The sequence below is a fragment of the Oryctolagus cuniculus genome, chromosome 4, assembly GCF_964237555.1.
Source record: "Oryctolagus cuniculus chromosome 4, mOryCun1.1, whole genome shotgun sequence".
Lineage (NCBI taxonomy): Eukaryota > Metazoa > Chordata > Mammalia > Lagomorpha > Leporidae > Oryctolagus > Oryctolagus cuniculus.
In genome coordinates, this window is record NC_091435.1 from 133,643,924 (window position 1) to 133,667,837 (window position 23,914).

The following is a 23,914-nucleotide window of genomic DNA, read 5'->3' on the forward strand; positions in this document are numbered from 1 at the left end:
TAGTCCCGGTCAGGGTGCCGGATTCTGTCCCAGTTGCCCCTCTTCCAGGCCAGCCCTCTGCTGTGGCCAGGGAGTGCAGTGGAGGATGGCCCAGGTGCTTGGGCCCTGCACCCCATGGGGAGACCAGGAAAAGCACCTGGCTCCTGGCTCCTGCCATCGGATCAGTGTGGTGCGCCGGCCGCAGCGCGCCGGCCGCGGCGGCCATTGGAGGGTGAACCAACGGCAAAAGGAAGACCTTTCTCTCTGTCTCCCTCTCTCTCACTATCCACTCTGCCTGTAAAAAAAAAAAAAAAAAAAAAAAAAAAAAAAAAAAAGAAATGCCTGTAACAGCCAGGGTGGTGCCAGGTAGAAGCCAGGAGCCAGGAACTCAATCCGTGTTGCCCACTTTGGTGGAGGAGACCCAACTTCCCGAACTATCACTTCTTGCCTCCCAGGTGCACATTAGCAGGAAGCTGGAATGGGGAGCAAAGCCAGAACTCAAATCAGGCACTCCAATACGAGATGCAGTTATCACAACCGCATCTCAACCACTGTACCGGTGCTCTCCCCAGTGCAGGGTTTTTTGTAAAAGAAGTGAATATACATCTGAGGTGAACAAAGAGATTTAGGAGTCAAATAGCATAATTACTGGATCTCAGTCTGCTCATCCAGATGAAAATCTTACCAGCTGCACTCTTAACCCTGTACTCAACATATTCTTACTTAGATCTTCTTTTGCTTTGCAATTAAATATAAATCACAACAAAGGATCAGCTGTCATTTAAAGGAAAGTTTGCAACATGAAAGAAGCAAAGCAAGATGAATAGATAAGATAGGCAAAAAGTAAAGATGCAACTCAGAGCAAATAGTGTGCTAACTGGTATCCTCAACATTTCAGATCATTTACAACCACAAAGGAAGACCAGCTGCTATGAAAAGGTAATGTAAAATTAGAAAGTTCTTGGATATTTAAAGTATGATTTCAGGGCTGGTGCTGTGGTGAAGCGGGTTAATCCTCCACCTGCAGCGCCTGCATCCTCTATGGGCGCCGGTTCTAGTACCAGCTGCTCCTCTTCCAATTCAGCTCTCTGCTATGGCCTGGGAAAGCAGTAGAAGATGGCCCAAATCCTTAGGCCCCTGCACCCGTGTGGGAGACCAGAAGAAGCACCTGGCTCCTGGTTTTGGATCAGCACAGCTCCGGCCATTGCAGCCATTTGGGGAGTGAACCAGCAGACTGAAGACCTTTCTCTCTGTCTCCCTCTCATTGTTTGTAACTCTACCTCTCAAATAAATAAATAAAATATTTTTTAAAAAAGTATGATTTCAAAACCTGTGTCTGAAGGGTTAGAAAATGAATTAGAGGGGCCAGCGCTGTGGTGCAGTGGGTTAATGTTCTGGCCTGAAGTATCGGCATCCCATATGGGCGCTGGGTCTAGTCCCAGATGCTCTTCTTCCCATCCAGCTCTCTGCTATGGCCTGGGATAGCAGTAGAAGATGGCCCAAGTCTTTGGGCCCCTGTACTCATGTGGGAGACCTGGAAGAAGCTCCTGGCTCCTGGCTTCAGATCAGCGCATCTCCGGCTGTTGCGGCCATCTGGAAAGTGAACCAGCGGATGGAAGACCTCTCTCTCTGTCTCTACCTCTCTCTATAGCTGCCATTTAAACAAATTAAAAAAAGAAAGAAAATGAATTAGAAGCATTGTCTCAAAATGTAGATGCCAATTACAATGTAGCAGTGAAAAAAAACTCAAATGATCATAAGACTCAAAATCTAAAAAGAAAAGAGAAAAAATAGCGGTTGGGTATTGATGGTGGTGATACCAAGGGCGCTAGTAGACGTCCAATGTTCTAATCAGACTCATGGCTTCAGCCTTACTCAATACTGACCACTGTGGACATTTGGGGATCAAACTTGAAGATGGAAGATCTCTCTCTTTCATGCTGTCTCTCCCTTCCCCCTGTAACTCTGCCTTTCAAATAAATAAAATATATCTCAAAAAAAGCCACATAGTTATAAAACTTTTTTAAAAGTCTATGATCCTTAGTGAGTGAAAGAGTGTGATAATATGCATGGAATTATATGTATAAGGTCCAGTTGGAGGGACTACTTAAAACTACCTTAGAATTTATCATAGACTTTTTTGGCTTTCATCTATTCAGAAACATTCCTCTCTCTTTCTACGAATGCATCCTTTCTCATTGCAATAGCGAATAACAATTTTTCTTTACCACAACCAATTGGTTCATTGAAGATCCATTTACAATACAATACAGTGAGCAGGTGACCCTGGCTTAGCCATATTATAGTGAATGGTCACTGTACTTGGTCTAAAACTATGGTATTTTATTTGAGCCAAGATAATTAGAACCTTTAATACCATTATATGTATATTTCTATTTAAGCCAGGAGGAAAATCAATCTTCCCTCTGATCTTTTGAAACATGCTATGACTTCATGTATATTCTCCACTTCTATGATATGGAGGAAGTTTTCTTAATAGCTGTTCTTTTTAATTTTTTGACTAATACACAAAATTGCAATATTTTATTTTTAATTAATGTGTAAAAACTCCATATTCTACATTCACTCTGCTTTGCAGTGCAATGCCAGGATTATTTTCTCCTATCTAACAATAACTTAGTATCCAGTAATTGACCTTCCTCCAAACCTCCTTCTCCAGGAGTCTCTGCAGCTTCTAGCAACCACCATTATACTTTCAATTTCTATGAAAAAAACTAATCAACTTGTAAAAATTCCACCTATAAGTGATATCAAGAACAAATTCTTTTGTGCCTAGCTTATTTCACTTAGCATAATAAGCCATTCTTTTTAATTATTTGAAATCATATTGTACAATATCAAAAATTTTGAGCAATCTGTAGAGTATATTCACTCTTATTCTATGCTGTAACCATATCTATGTCTGCCTTCTATAGCTGTAAAATTTATGAATATACTGGGCAGGGAGACATGAGAGGAGGGGAAGGAATGAGAGAGGCAGAGAAGCAACAAGAAATAACAGTGAACTTGAAGACTTTAAAATACTATGTTTATTTAAAGTAACTAATAGAGAGGCCACCACTATGGCATAGCAGTTTAAGCTGTTGCTTGCGACCTCAGCTTCCCATATGGGAGCATAGATTCCAGTCCAGTCTGCTCCACTTACAATCCAACTCCTTGCTAATGTTCCTGGAACAGCACAGGGAGATTGCCCAAGTATTTTGGTCACTGCCATGCATGAGGGTGACCCATTTGGAGTTCCATGCTCCTCACTTCTACCTTGTTCAACCCTAGCCATTGCAGCCATTTGGGGAATGAACCAGTGGGTGGAAGATATACTCCCTATCTCTGTCTCTCCCTCTGTCTCTGTCATGCTGCCTTTCAAATAAATAATTATAAAAAAATGTTAAAATGTAGAAGATAATTTTCCGTGAACATGTTTCTCACAAACCATCTATTTTATGCCTACCTCAATTAACATGCAACATTTCAAAGATATTCTGACATAAAAAATTGGACTAGAATAAGGAATTATTAATTTTATTTTTAATTAATTACTTGAGAAGCTGACAGAAAAAGAGAGAGAGCGAGAGAGAGACAGAGACAGAGAGTGAGACACAGGGAGAAGGAGAATTCCCATACACTAGTTCATTCCTCAAATGCCCACAATGATTGGGGTTGGAACAAGGCTAAAGCAAGAAATCTGGAGCTTCATCCAGGTCTCCCATGTGAGTGGCAGGAATCCGGTCACTTAAACCATCATTCCTGCCTCTCTGTACCAGTGGGACGCTGGAGGCAGGAATCTAACCCAGGAGCTCCAATCCGGAATGCAGGGATTGTAACTGATAAACAGAACACTCAATCCTAATTTTATATTAAATCTGATATTGACCATTGGAATGAATAATATTGCTTGAATCATACTTTAGAATCTATTTAATCATCTGATACGAATTATCATAGTCCCTGTGGATTTAAAAAAACTGAATTCTGTTTGACATTTCAGTAGTCTTATCAGGACCATAACGATGCAAAGAAGTTGAAGATTTTCTTGTGTATCTTTTCAACTTCCTTGTTAATCTTCCTCTCTAACAATGTGAATTTCCCTTTCCTATCTTCAACCAGGCTTAGAAAGATTTCAGTACTAAAGTTTTTGTCCACTTCCATGCCCAGTTGCTATGCCTCTAGTCCATGGCTACAATGAGCTTCTCATTTATGTTCTATCCCAACCAATGAATATTACTAGACAGAATCCTTAAAATTCAAGCATCTCCTTTTCATCTACTCTGTTTACTCAGTTTTACAATTCTTTTTTTTTTTTTTTTTTTTTTGGCATGTAGGATGTCTGCCTCCATTAGATTTTAGCAGAAATAATGGGCTTACACACACAGCAGAGTCATAGAATGACAAATGCCCTAAACATCACTCTGGCCTCAGAATCAGTCCTTAAGGCATTCAGATCTGGCTAAAAAGCCTACAAGAGCATTTCAGGCTTGGAAAGCCAAGACACTGTGGCAAAAAAAAGGCCTACATGAAAGATCTCTGTGAGTGAGATCCCAGTGGAAAGAAGGGACCATTAAAGAAGGAGGTACCTTTCTCTGAAGGAAGGAAAGAACTTCTACTTTGCTTATGGCCCTGTCTAAATAATGACTGAGTTTGTAGACTCAAAAGACTTCCATAGCCTTGGCAGCTCATGACAAGAGCCTTGGGTGATCACTGACGTAATAATAAATAAGAATGTCAATTATTAAATCAACAACAGGAGTCACTGTGCACTTGCTCTACATGTAGGACCTCTGTCCTTCATGAGACATACTATGAGAATTAATGGTAAAACTTGTCTTCCCACATTACTTTATACTTTATGTGTCTGTATGGGTGCAAACTGTTGAAATCTTTATTTAGGATAGAGTTGATCTTCTGTATATAAAGATAATTAAAAATGAATCTTAATGAAGAATGGAATGGGAGAGGGAGTAGGGGTGGGATGGCGGGTATGGGAGGAAGAACTGCTATATTCCATAAGCTATACCTATAAAATTTATATTTATTAAATAAAACCTTTAAAAAACATGGGCTTACAGTTGTCACTCTTTATCTTAGTAGGAATGTCCTACTATGATTAGTAGGAATTGGTTTCAAAGAATGGGACTTGGGATCCTACCACGGGGAGACTTCAGGCTCAGTAGGGTAACATTTGGGGGAACATGGAAAAAAGGAATAGTTTAGTTTATCTAAGGTCTGTCTAACTGTAATGAAACGTGAGTTTTTACTCAATGACAAATCATCGTGAAACTTAAAACCTTTGACTGAGCGTTTCATTAACATCCCAGCCTATTAACTTTTCCATCATTTTTATTGTCACTTTATTAGCTAGGATTGGAATGTATTGTGGACTTCTCTCCCCTGTTACAGGGGGTGGGGCAGGGAGCAGGCAAGGGTGTCTAAGCGACCAAGGGAGAGAAGGGAGTGGTGGTTCCGGCAGGCAGGACTGAGCTCCAGGACTCTTCTGTAACTGGAGGGTGAGTATGCCTGCAGGTACTAAAGACCGTAGCTTTCTCAAAGTTCTTCCCTCATGGCTTGCTTAGCTTTTACTTTCATTTTGTATTAAACAAAAAGTCATTTGAGGGCTATTTAATGCTCTGGTTTGTGTTTTTCAATACCAGATAAAAGTTAAACAGATGAACCATTTGGGGGGTAAGGATTGGGAAATCCACGGCTGCTAAAATGCTTTAAAGTTCCAAAATGGTTTTGTTTTTTTTAAACCCATTTTCCATGTTCCAGCAGCTGTGGGTTTTCCCAGGGCTCCCCCTGTGGCTCAAAAGGGAGCTGCTTAATGCTTAACAGATGAGCCAATTGAGTTTTTAAATGCAAAATTAAACTTAAAGTGCACAAAGAGCACTGGGGAATCGACAGCCAAGAATAGACTGGAGGAAAACAGTGAGCCCCCAGCACTGGGCTGTGGGGAGACACAGGCTCTTCTGCAACCAGCAGCCACAGAGAGGGTGGGACAGTCACACTGATTCTCAAATCATCCCTCTTCAAGTCCGCAATTATACTCCGTATTGCAAAAGTTTTTTTCTTAACTACTGATGGATTAACGTGCATATCTATTTTTCTTTAATAATGTATATTTTAAAAAGAAATAGATACAAGGACTTGTGTGCCTTGGTCTCCATCAGGATTGCTTTCTTAGTGATGATGAGAGAATTGGGTACCCTCAGCATTTTTATTCCTTCAGGTCTCTAGTGCCTGCCTTGCTTCCTGCAACCCATACAATCTCAGCAAATCCAAGTTCTCAGAACACTCTGCTTTGAACAAGATGAGTCAGGACCACTGTGAATTTTGGATGGGGCATGGTTTGCCCAGTCACTTGATAAACTGCTTCATAATTCATCTAAATATTTGGAAATAAGACAGTATTAAAAATTAGATTTATAAGAAAAGTTTTTGTTGACTTTATTAAAAGTCTTCTCAAAACAAATCATTCGGACACTTCTAAAACAGAATCTCCATTTAATTGTTTTAAGTACTTTTAAGAGACTTCCAATATCATCAAAACTAAAGTGTCATAATTATATTTTATTGAAGATGATAAAATAATTGTTAGCTTTCAGTTGGCAGAAATCTAGGGGACAATCCAATGATTTCAACACGTTTTTCATAGTAATATGGATGGGCATTCCAGAATGTAATACAGCCCAGCAAGGCTCATCAGTCTCATACTGTCTCTCTGACTCTGGGCAATACAGATGGCAAATTTCTTAGCATTTAATGGAGAAATACCCCTTGTTGCCTATTGCATTTTAATTGTATTTGAGAAATACTTAGGGTACTATGAAAAAGTAAATGGAAATCACATTATAAGATTTCTATCGCTCAGATCTTGCATTTATACTAGGCTTTTAAGTTTGGGGGAAAAATGAAGACTTTTTAGTAGCTTGGTTTTGAATATATGGAGAGTAACCAAAAGTGTTATTAACAGGCCTGCAGAAATTTCCCATTAACATCCCAAGAACAGGATGGTAGAAAACTTCAAGTTCACATTTGATACATCCCTTAAGTCCAGCAAATGAAGTTACAAGGTTAAATAAGGTTAAACACTGCACATGTATATACACATATTTGTATCTGTATGTATACACACAGATAACAGTTTTTTTTAAATTGTATATTCAATTACAAATTGCATTCTTCAGTCATTTTTAATTCTTTCCAATTCTCTATGTAAATTCTATTTTAAGAGTTGAGAATGATTACTCCCACTCCTCTCTTCCCCCAAAGAACACAACAACAAAGCAACCCTCTGAAAAACATCAGTGAGCAAACTGTAACTCAAATAGTTATCATTGAGATGTTTTTCTCCATATTTATTCTGATACTTGTGAACTCTTGTTTAATGAAACAGTTATTTTCTTTAATCATTTAAATTTAAAGTGTTGGTTGCTAAATGGCAACTTCTAAAAAATAGGTTGCAGATGAATATACCTACTCTGCATTTGTAACTGTGTGTTCAGAGATTTGTACCTCCTAGGTAATGGAATCCACTTGAGTCACTAACTAGCGCCAGCATTGACAGTTTGCCTGAAGGAAAGATACTGATGAGGTTGTGCTTCTGTGAAAGCAATCATATGGTTAATTGCTTTACTGTGAACCTAGCCATTGTGATTAAAGCCTAGGACTTACATGTAGGTAGAGCAGAGCTTCCATGCTTCAAGGCACTCCTTGGCATATCTAGTACTCTCCAGGCCTTGAGAAAATGTGCTGAAACACCAGCATATTTCCCTGAGGATTTTCTGTGTTTGGAGATCATTCAATCATTAGACCATATTCAAACAAAAACTGGGTTAATTTGAATATGTAATCGTTGGATCACATATTCATATATATATATATATATAACTTCTTTGAAAGGGTGATCATCAGAATGCAGATTTAAATAAACAAGAACATAGTCAAAATTTGACATATTACGTACTTGACTCTGATGTGAATCTGTGCTCACTCCCAAAGGGTTTGATACCTGTCATCTACTAATGCCTGCGTACTGCTACTGGTGTGGTTCATGGACATAAATTAAAAAGGCAATTTGCTCTCTTTTTGGATACAATGCTGTGGCTTATCTTTTGATAACCAAATTTAGTAATTTCTCATGAAATTTGGTTAGCAATATTTATATTTATCGGTAAACACAAATAAACATGTAATTACTCAGAAGTGTGTGTGTATATATAAATGTATACATACACATAGATTAAATAAGATACATAAAAAGTTCAAAACTTTTATTTAATCTTTTTTCTTCCTTTGTAAAATTACATAGAACTAAAATGTTCATCCCTTTTTTTCCCTTTCAGTGAAATGTTGGTTCAGAGTTCATTCACCTTTTACAAAGAGATTCTAAATTTTAATTAAGTAGGGAACTATATATTTTTTTTAATTACCTAACACACTTTTGGTGTTTTCAAAAGTGGAGGCTTGACATGCATTGTTGTATAAAAAAGCAGCTATCCATATTTCGGTTATTCAAACCCAACACCATTTTGGCCAGATTTTTAATATACTCAAGGGAGGTCACAAGGATAATTGATGATGGGTTCAAATTACTTGTATCTTATTTATTTTAAAATCTATCCCAGAATCTTTTATTACATTTAGGGCAATAATATCACTCTGTCAATTACAGGAGCAATGAATTTTATTAATTTCACTATATTTATTGCTCCTCCACAACCTCATAAAACTGACCTAAGTATATAAAGCTTCTTAGAAACCCATCTTCCTTAGACATACATAGTTAATAAGATTTACTATTTCAAGAAATATTAACCAAAAAAGCGATCATGTTATGGCATATTCCTCATCATTTTGCATTGTTTGCCAAACAGTTGCCTTCATTTTCAGGGTGGGTCTGTGAATGTTAATAGCAGATGCATCACGTGCAGAAGCAGAGAGCATGCAAACCATGTTTGGCACATTCGTCCTTTGCCGGGAATAGCATTACACAAAGCACACTGCACCGATTGCTTCATTTCAAAAAGGGAATCTTTCCTCTCTCTTTTAGACTTACTTGACTTGAGATCTCATATTACTGTAAAAAATTTGCCCATAAAAAGGTTAAATAAGAAAACTGAATGAGAAGCAACAAACATAACCTGCATTCCCCAATGCAAAAATCAAATATGCAAATAGGAAAATGGGGGGACTCTGCTACTCTTTCCCTATTACAACTGATTAAATTGTCACTGCTGGAGATTACATGGAGTTTTATTCCCTTTACAGCCATATTCAATTGGACAGACAGAAAAATATATTGTCACAGACGAGACCCACCACCTGGGTACACTGTGCTTCCAGTTGCCTGCAGAGGTCTTGTCCCAAACTTTGCAGCTACCCCCTTTAAAAAAGAAAAGTAGTAGAGGTCATCATTAATGACAGACTGGATGGTGCCTAAAGTCCTTGCCAACCCGGAGATTCCAGTAAAATAAAACACCTCCTCCCACTTCCAGATAATAGCCCACGATTCACTTCTCATGTAACAAAACCTTTACCAGCTCACACCCTTTTTATATCCTAAAAACATTTCATTCCTTTGGCATCAGACTTTGATTTAAAAATTGTCTATCATCTATCTATTTATCTATATCATCTGTCATCTATTTGTCATCCATCATAAATGTATCATCTATGTTTCTCAGCTCTTCCTGTGTCTGCACTTTATTTCCTAGCTGATTGGTGAATTAATTTCCTGCTTATCAGTTTTCACACAGAACCTCCCTCCTGCTACACACACATCCTTTCGCCCAGTTGTCCTTTCAAGGTGAATATATTCGGTTTTTGTTAGAATAGGATATAAAAACAGAAGGATTACCTTTGCCTCTGTTATGCCTTGCCGCGGTTCTGAAATGTCTGCCTGGGTGAAATAGAAGTTAGTGCTCAGTGACGATGTCGCCTGTCTGTGTCACTCTGCACTGCGGGCTGAGCAGGGAGCTGCCTCCAGCTGCAGAACAGGGGCCTCAATGTTAAGGACGCACAGAACTAGTTTGTTAATGAGATTTTTTTTTTCCATTGCAAAGAAATGTAACCACAAGCACAGGGTATTTAACAATTAAAGAGGTTATAGGGTTATGTCTCTGAATTGCAGCTATTAGCAAAAATAAATAAATAATAATAACAAAAACAGTGATGCTTCATGCAATGACAAGGAAATAGGAGCAAATCTATTTGCCTTAAGATTTGTAGTAGACATGCATGTGCTACTTTGCTACAGCAGAGAAGGAATTGATCCCCAAAGAATGTCTAGGTGGTTTAATGTATGGCTGGAAATATTTTCATTTATGTTATCAGGAAAATTAAACTAAAGGATCTTTTTCTAGAAAAGATCACTATTTTATTCATTGATGCAACTGCATCTGAAAAATGCTTCCTCTCTGGTTGGGTGGTTGAGTAAACAATGAAATTCCTCATTTCTGTCATCCAGATGGGGAAATTTATAGTGCAGTCAAGCAGTTTCTCCATGCTAAAATCCCAACTTCCTTGCATTTGGTAACACAGACACATATATCATGCTTAAACATGGCATTCTGCTTCAACTTTGGTATTTTAAAAATCATTCCTTTCTAATATCATGCAAGCCCTTTCCTCAATTCAGGTATCTTTTTGCTGTCAGAATTAAAAGCGGAGTCATGTGTGTTCTACTGGTTGGAGGAAATGTGTGCTTCAATCCTTTAGACCCTGTTGTGTTTGCTTTTTTTTTCTGTCTTTCCCATGTTTGTTTTCCTTTTGTCTTCTCAAGACTTCCCAGGGTTTTTGTTTTATCATATTGTTCTCTTTGCATTTTTCAACTGCTCTTTGACAAAAGTTCTACATTTAATCTAATTTTCTTCTTTTGTTTAATTTCCCCCTTGTTTCTTATTATTGTTTTTTTGTTTTGTTTTGTTTTCCCTCCTCTTTACTGGAGTATTACATTTTCTTTTGAACACGCAGTTCCCAAAGCCAGAATAGTACTGCATGGACAATCCACTCAGTTGAATTCTCTTGTGTATTCGTATTTTGCTTTCTGACTTTTATTGACTTTCCCAGTGCTGGCTATTTTTAATTATTTTTTCATCTATTATATTTCCTTTTTAGTTACTATTAGCCTTCTTTCTCATTCTCCCCTTTGATGTCTTGATTTCCTAGGTACCCAGTCATAACTAAACTGACCCCCACTTATTCAACACTCAGAGTAATCGCTATGTTCAATGTATCGTGTATATGTCCTTGAACTCTCCCTACAACTCTGCAAGTCGGCATTCTCATCATCATTTCAGATAAGGAAATACAGCAGCCCGATGATTAGGTGTTACCTTTAGGCCTCACAGTAACTGGGATAGGAAAGATTTGTTCCTAGAGTTATCTGGCACCTTCTTCCAGTGAAGCCAAAATCAAAATTTTCATATTTTGGTTGTGTCACATATAAGGAGAAAATATGCTCACTCATTTAAACTTCACAAATATGAACTCCTTCCATTACTTGTATGCATTTGTACCCAAAATTATTAAATAGATATTGCTCCTTATCACTTCATATTAACAGCTTTATCAACTTTAGTTTTATTTGCACCTTAAAAAAACCTTTAAAGTCAATATTTCCAACAAAATCTCTAACTAAAAATACATTTGGTTTTACTTTGTATGTATATCAATCTACTATGATTCCAAATGTGGATAAGCCCCGCCAGTAAGTCCCTCTAGTATAACAACAAGAAATGGCAACTCCAGAAGCATGAAGAGACTGTGTTGTCGACAAACTCCATAGCATTTTATCAGCCTTTCCATTAATAACATCAGTGATCAAATATGTTTTTACAGTAGTCAAATTAGTGGATCAGACATCTAATCCTGCTCTGCTTGCAGCTGCTGTTCTTCATCTTTCCCTCCACATACTATAGTTTCTTTTTGGGAAAATAAGAAAATTATGGGTTCCCTTGTATTCCTCATTCAGCTTTAGAAAGCTTCATACTTCTTACTATGACAATGACTTGCAGGTGTCATTCTCTAAACAGATCACTTTGCAAGCTTCATAAACTCACTCTTTGTACATTACTACCTTCTCCATCTTATTCTTGCAATGATATTCTATCTAGTCATCTAAACATATATACGGACATCCATAAATACCCAAACATATTTACCATCAAGAAGCAGGCAACTATCTGATATTTTATGAGACGTCTCTAAAATTGTTGCAGCTATTGTCATGAAAAAGTTCTATTTTTAGGCTTTGGACAAGAGTTTTACAATATTCTCTTTGATGGATTGTAGTCCTGAAAGCTGTTCATATAATAAATGGCAATTAATGCTTCTACCCAGAAGTCTCCTAAGGAATAGTGAAAGAACAAACTTAGCACCTAGCAGGCCTGAAATAGCTGGAGAGTTTTGACCACAAGGGTAGGATAGCAGTAATGAAGTGGTTAGGTAAAAAGACTAGAGGGGAAGACTTGATTTCAAATTTCAGCTCTATAATTTGCTACCTTTGTGACTTGAAACTAAAACTGCTTCTTTGCATGATGGAGGTAATATTGCATACCTCAAAGATCTGTTGGGAAACTTTAATCAGTAAATAAATATAATGCCTTCAGGACAGAATTTGGCATCGAGTCAGTTCAGTGTAAGAGACAGCTGTCTCCGTCATCATCCTTATCACTAACTATCATCCTTACAGTAACCAGAAATTGATTTCCCCTTCTTTAGCTTCTCTCGGCACTATGTACTGGACCAAAGTCTTTTATACAGTTTACGAGCAGCATTTGAGGTCCTAGTATTTTCTTCCATTATTATTGTTGTTCTTCCCAAATTACTGCAATTTCATTATATACAACCCACGTAACAACTTTAAGGTCAAAATCAGATGTGTACTGAACAAAGCACATGTGAAGCAGCTCTTCAGCATACACTTGTAAAGTAGTGGGAATTTATGTCTATTGAGAAATCTTTAAAAGTACAAACCACTTAACAGTCCTGTTGCTATAACAAATTTTACCGGAATTTCATTTTCTTAACAAAAATTTCCAGGGTTAAACTTTATGCCTGGCATGTATAAAATGTTCAGTGAATTACTTTAGTAAGTAGCTGAACTAAACCCATTTATCTTAACTTGCTTCACCCAAGACAGTTGTCATGCATCTATCCATTCAGTAAGCACTTATTTTGTCTACAGTGTGACAGTGACTGCCCTCAAAGTAAGCTACACAAGGGCAAAAGCCATTTCTTTCATATATCCATATTGATTTATAGCTATATCTAATTTATATCTATATCTACATATATCTTCAAGACTTTGCAAAGTGCCTAGAATACAATAGGCGCCAAAGAAATATAACTGTATAAATCAGTTAAATTCTACTTTTATATTGATAGCCTTTCAGAGAGAGAGAGAGAAAGAGAAAGATGGGGAGAGAAAGGAACAGTCTGGAAAATTGCATGATTAAAAACAAAAGTTGCAAAGAATGCAATGGTAATAAGACCGACCTTTCACAATTACCCATCAGGCTAAGAATATATAGATCCTTGAAATTTGCTTCAAGGGTTTATTACTGTGAATCAGTATGTCAGAATTTTCCTAACAGTTCTCCAAATTAACAGTTCATCCTTGAAATTAAAAAAAAAAGGGGGGGAAGGAGATTTTAAAATAGTGAGGGTTATAATCAACAGTAATAAATATAAAACCTTTCAATTATATGAAGTTTGGCAACTACAATTTTTGGGAGAAGGGAGGTCCAACTATACCTATTTTATTGGGAGTTCTTCTCTAAGATTGAAGTAGTATACTAGGTTGAAAATTATAGAATAATTGCTTAGGGATTTGATAAATTATCAACATAATTTGTATAAATGAAGAAAAAGTTTCAGTGACCAACCAAATTTACCTGTTCTCTGATGTCTAACAAAATAAACCATTTCACTGCTATATCACAAGACCAATTAATATAAATGCTACATGAATAATTCCATGAATAGCTATATTTCAAATTATCTGTAAGACATTCAAAAACACTAACCAAAAGCATCAAATATGCAATAAAATATTCAACATGTTGTCTTTATTGTTTTCTATTAAAAAAGTTTCAAAATAATAGATACTTCAGTTATTTAGCATAATGTACTTCTATTCAATTAAGCCCCTAAATCCAGATTAAGACCAGAGTTGGTTCCAATGAGCATGTTTTTTTTTTTTTTTTCCTTTCCCAGCCATTCATATTGAATTTTAAATTCATGTTAGCAACTGCCTCTACAATACAAGGAGGAAAAGGAGGGAGTAGGGCTAGAGGTGGCGCTGAAAAAGTTTCTGAATGAAAGCTGGCAGTTTAATCTTGGAAGATGAGACTTTTGGAGCGTTCTTCTACCTAAACATCACACAGATTTGTATGCAAATAACAATTTGGAAGCATTTTTTTAATCCATAATTGGAAAATTGCAACTAACAAGTAACGATTCGAACAATTGAAAAGAGAAAGTGATGATCAATTCTACAGTAAAATTTTCCATCTGGAAGGGAAAGACAGAGATTTGGGGGATGGTGTATTTATAACATTGCTATATGAGAGGAATAAGGGGAATTATGTTAATTTCATTGAAAGTTAGCACTTTGGGACAGGCCACAATTACACATTCATTCTACACTCTATTAGTTTCATGCTGCTCTTTAGCTAGGCAGCATAAATATTCTTGAGAAATGAATTTATCTGTTTATTCTTCTATACCCATAACAGTGAAGGGTGACTCTGGTGGAACCAGGATCAAGGCTTTAACTTGAATGAGTGTAAGCATGTGTAATTATTTCTTTCAGATTTATAACAACATTCTTGCTGTTAACAAATATAAATGTAACATTTACTAGGAAATAAGAGACTGCAGACGGAAATAAACAAACCAGGATGTAGTTCATCTAAGTAAACACTGAGGTTGTAAACCTTCAAACTCAAATATCAAGAGCCCTGCAAATTAATGCTACACACAATAGACCCTTTGGAAGCTAACTTAATCCACCCCCCTGAATCTACATGAGGGCCATGCATAACAATGCAGGAGCTGGGTTTCCATTAAGAGTTTCCTCCGCAGGCTGTCAGCTGTTTGAAGAAATAACAATTTCCTAGGCATGAAAGCTTTTTCAGAAGGTTCCCACTGATGTGTAATAAAAGTGACTTTCCTTTTTTTTTTTCCTGCTTCTTTCTCTGCCCCCCACTCTTCAGATGTAACTTTGTGGGGAGGAAAGGGCTGGACTAAGGCCATAGGCCCCCTACTAGTTTACCTTTCGTGGATTATCAGTGCAGGTGTTAATATAATTGAAGGTGTGGTAGCAGATACAGCCCCCTAATAGCTTTTCCTATATGGAGATTACCTAGGTAGAGAAAGCCAGAGTACCTGAAGAATAGGCAAGTGAGTACCTTATTAACATATCACCATTCAGCGGCAGCTGCGTATCTGGAAGAAGAAGAAGAAGGGAAAAAAAACCTTTAAAGAGCCTATTCATCTATGTTAATGGGCCCATTGCACAGTACATTGTGTGAGAAATTAAGTCTCTGGCTGTGAACTTCCTGTGCTGTGCAAGCTGCCTTGACTCTTTTCTATTGCTTCAGTGTTATTATCTCCTCCTGGAAATAAAAACAATCATGTTCTCACATTTGAGAAGCCAAAACATTCCTAGATAACAAACAGGAGATGCTGGGTGAAAGTTTCTTTTGTCTCCCTTATTAAGTGAAAAAATATGTTTTGAAATTAAAGCAATCCCCAAATTTACATCAGAGCACATCAAATTATCTGGGCTGCCCCATGAATAACAAAGATTTTTTTCTCTCTCATAAAATACTCAATTTAAATGACTTTCCTACTTATTGTTGCTTTTTTTACTATTAATTTTTATAGACAATATATGTTAATTTATTCAAATTAAACATAATTTTTTTAAATGTACAACTGGCAAAAGAACTGCTTTCCTCCTGTAAGATAGGTATAATAGACACTTAAGAAAGAATGCTATTTGTTCTCAGTAAATAATTTCAATTTCAGTAGAAGTCTGGCAAGTACTTAAAAAATGAAAATGGAAAACACAATGAAAATTAAAGAAAGTCCCCACTTAGTTAAAAGTCCGAGATGTTTGCTTCTGTATTTTTTTTTTCTTGACTCTTACAGAACCACCATATGAACCTATGTACATTTGGCTTAGAATCAAATCCTCTTCAGATTAATAGAACACGTTACCATCATTTTGTATTAATATTACATCATCATCATCATCATCTCTAACTTCTTCATCATAAAAGGACTGATGATCAATAACAATTGATTACAACTCAATTAACAGAGAATCTCCCAGCACAATTCAAAGAATCTAGTTTCCCACAGACTTAAAGCATTTTCAAGTTAACTCAATATATTTTACTATTTAACAGGTTTAATGAGAATGGGAGACAATAAAAAGAATATCCTAATTCAATTTGCTACATTGCTTTGCTGATATACATTCTGTCTTCATTGGTAGCTATTGTCCAGAGAAAAATATAATTACATAAGACATTATAAGTCTTTATCTTTGAAACATGGCAAGCAAAACCAATGGGGAAACATGAGGTTGGATACATCCAAAATATATATGTACATCATAAAGTTCATAAGGGTATTCTTGGAGAATTAAAGACTTTAGATAATTCATTGGGTTTGTTTGCTTCCTGAAAAAAGAGTTGGTAAAAGTAGGAAAAAGTTAAATTGATCCTTTTGTGAATGACATTATGGTAAGGATGTCCCTTTATTTTGTAAGTAAAATCAGCATTAGTTATCTGAAATAACATGCATAGTCAAGCTTTGTTTCAGACAGATGGTTAAATTTTCTAGACTACTACTTATTAGTACTTCTGGCTTATTTATTTATTTATATTTATTTACTTATTTGAAACATTGGAAGAGATGAATCTGTTTGCTTTGGAGTCAGTTGCTTTAGTACCTGTGTAATATCAATAAATGTTATACTTTTGCAAACCCTGAAAGTAATTTTGGAGCCGGCGCTGTGGCACAGTAGATTAATCACCTGCCTCCAGTGCCCGCATCCAATTTGGGCGCCAGTTCTAGTCCCGGCTGCTCCTCTTTGATCCAGCTCTCTGCTGTGGCCTGGAAAGCAGAGGAAGATGGTCCAAGCACTTGGGCCCCTGCACCTGCATGGGAGACCCAGAAGCTCCTGGTTCCGGGCTTCCAATCAGCCCAGCTCTGGCCATTGCAGCCATTTGGAGAATGAACCAGCAGATGGAAGACCTTTCTCTCTGTCTCTCCCTCTCATTGTCTGTAATTCTACCTCTCAAATAAATAAATAAAATCTTAAAAAAATGTTTCTAACTTTCTACTGGCTTCTTAAAAAACTTAAATTTTTAGGCTATTGGAGGAATAGAAATGAACTATTCTTTGCTTAACTAGTTTATATTTCACATTCCTTTCTAAAGACTACTAAATAGACAGGGTTTTCTGGATCTAGTTTTTCTTTCCCAGATTTTGTTATTTTACCCTCTGTTTACATGGGTTCCTTACAAACCCCCACCTTCCCCCCTGCCCCAGACGACGTATCTTCTAGTTTTTTGGGTTAACAATTTATGGTCATCATATCTTGATGAAGGTACTGAAATACAAAGCGGTGAAAACTTGTGTTTTCTATAGCGAGGGAGCTGTTGATATTTCAGAAATCATGGAGGCTCGTAATTTAAAGAGTTAAAAACCAAAACTGAGTTGTCCCTGAAAATAATTCAGATTAACGGTCATTCCCAGTCCTGCTAACAGGAAACAAGTCTATGCTCCAGGTAATCAGGGTGACATTGTTGCCAGCACAAAAGTGACATCAGAACTTATCTTCATTGGCATCAGAAATGCCAGCCATATCACCTCTGACTGCATGGCCCCATGTCTATTAACCTTATTGATTTGGAGTCCTGCTGGGGCCTCCCTGGAAAACTACTCCCTGCTGAAAGGCTGAAGTGGATCAATCCTAAACCATGAACAAAAACTCAATAAAACAACACAGTAAGGACCTTTAACCATTAAGTATTCCTTAAAGTAAATCAAATTAAGGACCTTGCCATAATGAAGTTCTTTAAGATTTGGAGATGTCAATTGATTCTAAGTCCTCAAAAGTAAACTATGGCCTAGAAGGGACATCAGGCTGTTACAAGAGACACCTTTTATCTGTTGTGAAGTAATTAGGTGGATATAATAAGGAGTGCTGCATTTGTGTATTCAAGATGATGGTCCTGTGGAAATAAGTGATTTTAAGTCAAACTTGAACATGTTGCCATTATTTTCATAACAAAATTGAACTTTATGTAGATTTACCACAGAAAATATCCCATGGGGGAAGAAAAATGTTTTTCTCACTAGCTTCTAAAATAAACTTATCTTACTTAGTTGGTTTCTGTAACATGCCACTGAATTTTCTAACATTTTTAGTTAATGTCTAACCCTTTTCAAATTCACAGTTAACAAAGATGAGAACTGGAAAGGTTCTGAGTTCCGTATTTCTCTACAAAGGCAGAAATAATCTACATACATAACGGGACTGCAGCAAACCCATTCATATTTAAATGTAACTGAATTCTTTAGGATTTCAATTCTCATCTTTCCAAATTTCATATTCTTTGGGTTTTGTTTATGCACTTAGCCCTGATTTAGGCTTCAAGAAAAATCTCATCCCCTGAAAACTGAACAATGACTTCATTATTAGGAAAATTCTGAGGAACTTATCAATGCTCATCTTTAAATCATAGGTGACAAACTCACAATTAAATATGCATATGAATAAATAGTACTTAACGTATTTACTTTTTATATCATATATGTGTACATATATTGCATATGTACATAAATACTTATTTACTCTTGAATGTTTCTACTTTGTTATAATTATTTCCTAAAATAAGTAGTTGTTTTAAAATTATTCATCCAATGTTGCAAGTGCATACACGTACAATTTTAAACAAAACACATTCGCAGTTAAGCATGCAGACACAGCTTCTATTTTTTTGGCTAGCTCACATTTTTGTTTTCTAAAATACTTTGTAAGATATTTTATAAAATGTAGCATTGGAGGTTTTTTTTCATTAATAGAAAATACACATTATATTGCCTTGTTTGTTGAAAAAAGAGCCAATCAGTTATTATGTGAAAAATAATACTGTGCACCTAGAATGAAAATTCATGTGTGCTTGCTAAAATGGTATTTATATATGGTCAATAAGTCATAATAGCTATGTGAAAAACTCACATAGAATATATCACATATTATCTCTATTTAGCACCTCTGGGCAAGAAAATTGTAAAGGAAAAAAAAATCAAAATTACTGTTTTGCCTTATTGACAGCTCTCTGAGGAATACACTGGAATGAGTTCCGTCTGCCCAACTAATTGATAATTATTTAATTAGCAATTTATAATGACAATGGGATTTTACCCCCACTGGTCCATCTCTTCCTTAAGACCAAAGTAGAAAACCTTGTGCGTTTTTGCACAAACTTCTGGGAGTTCGCACTGGCCAAAGTGTGCCTCCCTGAGATTTGCAAAGTTAAACTCTAAAGAGTAGAGTGTGCCACCACCTCCTTTAAATCGCAGCATTTCCTCTTCCCATTACCGAGGGATGACTGGCATTTGAACAATGTGTGTGGGTGTACAGCCTTGTTGTGTCGCTGTGGACAGTTCTAACAGCGGCTTCATTAGTTCTTTTTACAACAAAAGATAGGGTTTTTCCCCCTGCCTTTCTCTTTCTTCCCGTTAGTTGGCATGCGGGTTGGATTTTCCTGGGACCCCCTGCTTGACTTTTTTTATTCCAGAAGTTCTTTAGAATGGCGCAGCTATTCGAACACTAGGAATTGTAACTGATCGACTGTTTGCAGAGGAACTCATGAAAGTTCTCTTTGTTCTCCCTCCTTTAACCAGGTTTGCCAGCCCCTCCCTCCCACCAACCAAAAAGGAAAAGGAAATCCACTTTTAATTATACATTGATGGAAATCACAGTGTAAAAAAAGGCTCATTCACTGTAGAATGCCCATTTTATACTTTATTACAACAAAAAGAGGTGCTTGTATCAGAACAGCAATTCTCAATCCTGAGCAAAAGCTAAGTTAAAATGTATCTTTCTCTATAACATCACTGTTCAATTTAGTTTCCCAATCTAGACCAACTAACTGAAGAATTGTTGAGTAAAAAACTGAGTAGCAGATAAAAAAAATATATATACACATATATATGTATGTAATCATACTTATATACATGTGTAATCATATATATATAATATATATATAATCATGTGTAATCTATTAACCATACATACAGGGTTTTGTGTAGATAAAAAGAGTAAGATTGAGAGATTGAATCTGTACATAAATTTCTAAAAACATTTTACTTATTACTTTTATTTTTCCCTTTATCAGATTGCTCTAGCATTGCTGGATTTTCTTTTTTCAATTTTCACTTATTTATTTGAGAGTCAGAGAGAGAGAGAGAGAAATAGACAGAGAGCTCTCATTCACTGATTTGCTACCAAATGCCCACAATGACTGGGGCTGGGCCAGGCCCATCCCACTAAAAGCATTTTTTAAAAGGCTAGTTATCTGATTAAAGGTTTTTAACAATTTGTTCTTACAACTTCCATGCAAAAAAAAAAAAAAAAAAAACAAAAAACAAAAAACCCAAATGGGTGGTAATCAAACAAGGCGATGGAACTGTGAGATCTAGTGGGGTATAAAGAGGGAAAAGGTATATTTTGTTGATCAGTAGATAATAAGAAAATCTCAATATTCTTTCTAGGAATGAAATAAAGGAGGTAAAAATAAAGGATCAAAGATAGTCATAATCTTGAAATAGAGTTACAACTTCCATTGCTGCCTTTTTAGTTTTTTACTTCTAAGGCATAAACTCATTGTCTTGACATTAGGAACTGTTTTATTTTTTCCTTTTAATGATTTGTTCATGTAAGAAAAAGAGGTAGTAATGGCCTAAAATCTTCACGCCAGAGGACCAAGTCTGAGCTACAGTGGTGCCGTCTGCCAACACTTTACACTCAGGCGCATCATCACTAAGTTCCACCACGTCTGCGTGAGGCAGGCAGACAATTCACTGCTTACAGGCAAAGGACCCAAAGCTAGAGAGAATAACTAAATTTGCCAGGTCCATAAAGCAAACAAAGTTAGAAAGAGTACTTCAATAATAAAAGACTTGGTAAAGAAACTAGACATTTCATGAATTATTTTGGGGGTTAGCTATTTAAGTGAAGGTCTGGAAGTGGAGAGTAGAGAATCAATATGCAATCAACAGCAGGTTTATATGAGAACAAGCAAGACTTTGCAGGAGCATTTGAGAAACTGAGTTCATCTCACAGTCTAGTTGTACAATGACTGGAGACCTTGAGGAGTGCCTGTGGAAACTACCCTATCTTGAGAAAACCTTGCATCCATAGGGGAGAGGAAATAATAACTTTTTCTTATCCATCTTCAAGGTCATGGTTGGCTGCTCTACAACTAATGACAGATTAACAAGAGAAAACCGTGACAAATTTATTTAGCAAAGTTTTATGTGACTCAGGAATCTTCAGGGAGACTCAAAAATCCAGGGAAAGCTACAGTTCAGTTTTATTCTTAGATTGAAAGAAAAATGGATAATGTAGAAATCTGAGTAGATAAGAAAAGCATGTAACAGTAATAAAGTAGCACAGGGCTGAGAGGCACCCAGAATGGTCTGTCTATTCAGATTCTTTCTTGGCCTCAGCGTGGAGGATAGGACACCTCTGGAATGAAGATTTTATGACCTACTTTCTGGCAAGGTGGATCAGAAAATTCTTTTATAGCCAGCTTCACAGGGACAGGCAAGGGAATGTCAAAGTGATTTTCTTGCTTTTGTGGTTTTCTCAATTACCAAGGTGTCATATTTTGGGGTGCCATGTGATAGGCCCTATCATTTCTTTACTCTCACAGCCAAGTTTGTATTGGTGGGCTTAGGACTGTAGTGGGTCAGTAGGGACAGGAGTCATAAATGCAACTGGATATAGAGTAGTAATAATTTGGAGTCTAACGGGGTTCTGTCCCCCACCTTATCTGATTGCTATGACCTTCTAACAGTAATGGTTTCCTCACGCCTACTTTCCAAATCTTACAAAAGCCCTTGCTGGACAACTCTAACTCAGAAACATGCAAAGCAAGGGATTCTGGAAAATATAATATCCAACTTTAAAGAGGAGTGGGAGTACCAAGTTGACAATGCTCACCTTGGTCTAAGGCCACAAAGCTAGGAAGTAGCAGATCCAAAACTAGATGAGGTCACCAACTCTGAGAACAAGGCTGTTTCCATTCTATTAGGCTACGTTGAGTTGTCAGTACCAATGAGAGGCTTTGCAGTGATGAGGGCAAGGCATTCATCTAGATGGTGAGTTGTAAGTAGCAGACATCCAACTCAAAACAGCTTAAACCAAAAAGGGAATTTATTGTCAAACAGGAATAATTGTCATACAGAAATGTATTGCTTAATTGAAATATTCAGACTTCAAGAATAACTAGATCCTAGGATTCTAGTGATATTGTCAGAACTCAATTTTTTTGTTTCCCCCTCCATTTTCTGCATTCCTTTAAATTGGCTTATTCTTTTCTTCTGCAAATGATAAAGCAGAAAGATTGAAACAATTTTAGATTCCGAAGGTATAAGTTATTCTTCAGAAGACACAGTTTGATGCCTATATTCTATAACCTCAATTCTAAAAGGAAGGAATGGAATTGGGAAATAAGAATTTCCAAATATTCTTAGCAAAATATTATAATTTAATATCATAGGCCTAGCTCAGATCACATACCCACTAATGGATCAATAGAGGTCAAGAAACAGAAAAATAAGTACTACATAAATACAAAGCAATAGTTCAAAAACTTTTTGAAAAAATATAACAAAAACTAACTATATTTTGGTGCAAAAATTTTTCTGAAATGCAAGCATAGTTTTTCCATAGCATGCATTTTCCACAAACTTTTTGAAGACTTTTTGTATGCATGGATTTCAAAAGTTTGCAACAAAATAAAGTTATCTTTTATTTTGATTTCCCATGAACTATTTGACATACCCCATCTGTGATATCCAAGAATTAGAACTTACAGAATTAAAGTAGAAATGTGGTTGCCAGAGGCTAGGAGTAAGGTGGAGATGAGGAGTGTGATTCTATAAAAGGGTATAAATTTCCAATTAGATAAGAAAGATGAATTTTTGAGCTCTGTTGAACAGCAGATTGACCCTAGTTAACAACAATGATGCACTATATATTTTAAAATTGTTAAAAGCACAGATTTTAAATTTCCTCACTACAGAAATTGTACATGAAATAATAAATATGTCAACTAGCTTGATATAATCACCCCATAATGTGTATATACATATAACAAAATCTCATAAATCCATAAAATTACTATGTGCTATTTAAAAAATTAAAAATTACAAAATCATTGAGTGCAAGGGATGATTGTTTATGAGTTAGCTTCATGTTTCTTTCTGGAATCAGACAGAAGAGAATGCTATCCAGACTTGAGTGGGAGAAAGGGAGTGGCTTTCATAAGCTTAAGAACAGAGAATAGATAACCAATGACCACGATACTGTTTAAAGTTCCTTTTTCATTCGACTTTGTTATTAAATAAAGCAAGCGAAGAAGTGTTAAGTTGATCAACATTAGGAATATAAACATTCGTAAAGCAAAACTGCAATGGAACAATTATTTTGACCATATTTTAGAGGTGTCCAGTGCTATTCTGGGAAATAAAGAGGATATAAAAGTTTAATGTATCATCTCTATCTCCCATCACAATATTCATATTGTCATTGAGGAGAGAAACATACACATGATAATGGGCAGGCAATTGAAGACAGAATGTAACTAATGGCTACTTAAAGAGA

General features: G+C 36.4%; 1 long non-coding RNA gene across 2 annotated transcripts; it reads right to left on the minus strand.

Annotated features, from left to right (window-relative positions):
* Positions 1–320: 320 nt before the first annotated feature.
* LOC127482869 (uncharacterized) lies at positions 321–15,446 on the minus strand. 2 transcript variants are annotated; one of them, XR_011388389.1, is made up of 5 exons: positions 15,408–15,446; positions 9,851–9,979; positions 9,316–9,376; positions 7,666–7,775; positions 321–1,630 (listed from the first exon to the last, which is right to left on the minus strand). It is a non-coding gene; the product is annotated as an uncharacterized lncRNA (long non-coding RNA). The 2 variants fall into 2 exon arrangements; XR_007908748.2 differs by having other exon boundaries at positions 9,313–9,376.
* Positions 15,447–23,914: the final 8,468 nt, after the last annotated feature.